The sequence below is a fragment of the Pinus tabuliformis genome, chromosome Q (genome assembly GCF_031772625.1).
Source record: "Pinus tabuliformis cultivar Carrire ecotype Pingquan chromosome Q, CPIR1, whole genome shotgun sequence".
In the NCBI taxonomy this organism is placed as follows: Eukaryota; Viridiplantae; Streptophyta; class Pinopsida; order Pinales; family Pinaceae; genus Pinus; species Pinus tabuliformis.
The window spans coordinates 445,506,206-445,510,478 of record NC_142296.1 but is presented as its reverse complement, the minus strand read 5'-3'; positions in this window follow the sequence as shown (position 1 = coordinate 445,510,478).

Here is a 4,273-nt window from a genome sequence, read left to right as displayed (position 1 = left end):
ATCTTGTGGCTTAATACATTAAATGTGTATGATATTGAGGATTTATTGTGCATATCACATTGGAGACTAGCAGGAGAGAATCAGGGAGGCTTCCTTGCTACAAGCTAATCATAACTTGAGTGGTTCATGAGTAGTTACTACTTCCCGGTGGTTGCGAGAACACTAGGGAATGAGATCCACATTTTTAGGAGTTTTGGAGGGAAGCAATCCTCCCTTCAAGGAGGCTTCCTCTCAACCACTTTTTATATAAATAAGAGAGGCTAGCAGCTAAGTGGGGATTTAAATTCTAGAGGAAGGCTAGTGATTATCAGAGAAAGAGCCTTTTGCTTGTCATTTTAGTTATTATGTTGCATGTATGAACACCTTTTGGGGTTAAAGAAAATCATTTCTTTGCTCTCATTCTGATTTTACTTCAAGGGACCTTAGTCTCATTGTGATAGGGCCCAACCCAAGTACTCAAGCCCCTTCCTTTATACATTCCCTTTGTATGCATCTAGCATAGCTGTGAGTTTCTGCAAATCTTGTTCATGAGAAAAATATTGTCCTTGTAGGCTTTATAAGTGAATTACTTACTAAATATTGTGTACCTTGTGCTGATAGACATAAATATAGTTTTCTTTATGCAATAGTAGTTTCCATTATAAATTCAACTCATCCTTTCCATTGTTATTTTGTTTTCTACAATTAGTAGTTTGATAATTTCTTAACCATCTTGTTTTTATTAGTTGAACACGTAATTTACCTGAAAATGGGAAATATTGTTTCATAGATTGAATTAGAATCATTTTCATGCATTGGAACCATTCACCTCATCACATTTTCCTTCACTACTCTTCATTTCTGCAAGCTGTCCACATGCTAAAAACTCCCTAATCGAGCTACAAGAAACTTTTAGCCTTGTTTCCTCCTTGCATAAGTTAGCTCATTGAGTGTGCCTAAGCTTGGTAAGGTCCCTCTCACAATTCCAAAACCTTTAACCACCTTTTTCCACCCTTCAAACCTCTCCTAGACACCATAAAATTGCCCTTGGATGTTTCTTGTAGCAAAACAGGGCATCTTGTAGCAATACACAAATTGCTTCAATCACCTCTAGAATTGTGTAAAAAGTTTGTCCTTCATTACTCATCACTCAACAACGCCATTTAGACCTTTAAGATGGATTTTAGGGGATCAAATAACCCTTAGGAACTTTTCTTTCATGGCTGTAGTTTGATTCCTGTAATTAGGTTTTACTTCTTTTGGTATTTGTTAGATAGAATAGGATTGATTTACCTTCAACATTCTTGAGAATTTGCTTTGTCTTCTTGCAAGTAGAATAGAGTTTACTGTAGTCATTTCCTTTCTTGCAATAACATAGATTTACTTTTCTCAAACTAGATTAGGATTTTATTCTGTCATTTACTTTCTGCAAAATATATTATGGTTTCTTTTTGCCATTTCCTTTCTTGCAATAACATAGACTCACTTTCTACAAACTATATTAATATTTTATTCTATCATTTAATTTCTACAAAATGGATTAGAGTTTCTTTCTGTCATTTAATTTTATGCAATATAATAGGTCCTATTTCAATCATTTCCTTTCCTACAAGTTAGAATAGGCCTATTTGTCATCTATTGAATTTGCAAGTATTTTTTGTAGCATAGTGGTCTTTGAGCATCTTAACTTCTCTTCACTGCATCAGATTAACCTAAATAGAATATTACCTGTTGTACATATAGTATTGATACCTCTTAAGTTTATACGAACTCCAGATTGATAATTGAAGTTGATAACCTCAGGAGTTGCAATATTCTTGTTGTAATACCGAGGCCCACCACTTTTTGATGCCATTGTTGGGGAGGTGTCAAAGTAAGTATTATTTTCTACTTTAGTTGGTTCATTCTCATTTAATTTCCTGAAAAGAACATTTTTTTCTTGCATCAATATTTCTGTTTATAAAACACACAAAAGGACAAAAATAAGGTAATTTATTTCATGCCTCGTAGATCTAGGGATAACTCAAGATTTTTTTGCCTAAAACCCCCATTTCTACAAGAAGTCAACCCTCACTTCTTGTATATTGTGGGCCTCCTACTCTATCTACAAAGGATTTAGAGGTCTTTTTGGGTGAGAAACCATAGATTTTTGAGGATCCTATAGGAGGAGAATAAATTCCATCACCCACTGAAAATATGGTAGGAAATATGAAACCTAAAACATTTCCTATCAAAGATACGAATGGGGAAGCTAAAATGAAGAATATCAACCCCACTACTCTTCCACACTTCCATGGAATGGCTTTTGAGGACCATGGTACCTTAATGTTTGATTTTTCTATAGTTTCAAGACATATGATTATACCTATGATGAGTAGAAGCTCAAATTGTTTCCTTCTACCCTTAAGGATGTAGCCTTGCATTGGTTCATGAGTTTAGAGGGAGGCAACATTACTGCATGAGCTTAGACGAAGAAACCATTCAACACCAAGTATAGGGACTATTATAGGTCAAGGGACACAAAAGAATAAATATTTAGAATGAATCAAGGTCCCGATGAATCATTGGAAGACTTTGAAGAAGGATTTCAACTGAGCTATAGTCGAGCTAACTGCACCCTTGATCCACAATCAAAGAAGCTAGTTTTACTCCAAGGGGTCAGAGAAGAGTTCATGGAGGCCCTCAATATGATTTCCAATGGATATATTTACCATCTCAATTATGAAGACATTAAAAAAAAGTTCATAAGCCACTCTATAGCCACAAGGAAAAGAGGTAGACCCAACAAGAGTATGGTAAGTCCTTAACCTTCTACTTCAGCCATTAAGAAAGAAATAGGAGGTATCTTGGAGGATTTTAAAAGTGAAATATTACATAATATTTCCATGCATATGGAAAAAATGCAGATTAAGAAAAGACAAGAGGATGTTGAAAGGGAATTAGCGAATTTTTCCCTAGATGCACTAAGAGGCACCCTAGAAATGAGTGCCCATTAAATGTTATAGAAAACTACTTTGTTTAAGGAAAACCATTCAATTGAAAAGTGTCCATCTCTTCTAGGTTTGAAAGCAATGTATCAAGGAGTAGAAGGAGGCCACAAGGGCCTAATCCATATCAACAAGATATACAGTATCAGCCAAAAGGAGGCCATAAGGCCCTAAGCCATATCAACAAGATATACACTACACTCCTTCTTTCAATACAATTCATAATGCACCTTTTCAGTCTTGGTATCCACCTAAAAATCCACCATGGTCCATTCCTTCTCCTTGGCCCTATCCTCCTCAACCTGTCATTGTCCCTTTTCATCCATACAAACACCAACCTCCTCAATGGGGTAATCCATCACAAGGATGGAGGTATCATAAGCCCAACCACCTACCTTAATGCCTCCTCCTCGTCAACCAAAACTACCGAAAAACAATCCACCTAAACAACCACAAATTCATTCTCAACCCAATCCAAACCCAAACAATAAGAAGGTCCAATAAGTTTACAGTGGAGAGACCTATTATCTTACATATGCTATAGAAATCTAAGAAATCAACCTAAGATATAAGAAAGTACTTCCTAATGCACACCCACCTTCTCCACTAGAAGATATTTAAGAAGAGAAGGTATAAAACACTCATCAATCCAACAAACCTCCCTATCTTGAAATGTTAACCCATCCTAAACCACATACCCCAGAATAAGCTAAACTTTTGGGAGAACTAAAAAATATTTGTGTTAATATTCCTCTTCTATAATCCATCAAAGATGTCCCCATATATAGCAAATTCATCAGATAAGAGTGTATTAGAAGGCTAGGAAGGAAGAGGAAGGATGCACCCACTATCAATGTCATTGGGAAACTAGTTGATCTAATGCTTGGGAAGGTCATCATCCCAAAGTATTTGGATCCTTGTAACTCAGTAGTGGATGTACACATCAACAACATTGTAGTCCCTAGTACCCTCATTTAATTAGGGGATACAACCAATGTCATGAATAAGGAGACCATGCTGAAGCTTAACCTCCAAGGAGCCTTAAGGGAAACAACCATAATGTATAACTTGTAGACAGATCCACAGTAGCACCTGAGGGTGTCATTGATGATGTCACGGTGTCTATTGAATCTTGGGGATAACCCACTGATTTTCTTATTCTCCATCCCAAAACCAAGTTCAATGGATACCCTCTTATCCTAGGAAGACCTTTTTTAGCCATTATTGATGCCTATATCAACTATAGAGTTGGAAATATGATAATTAAAAATGGACAACTAATAAAACAACTTGTACTATATCCCCCT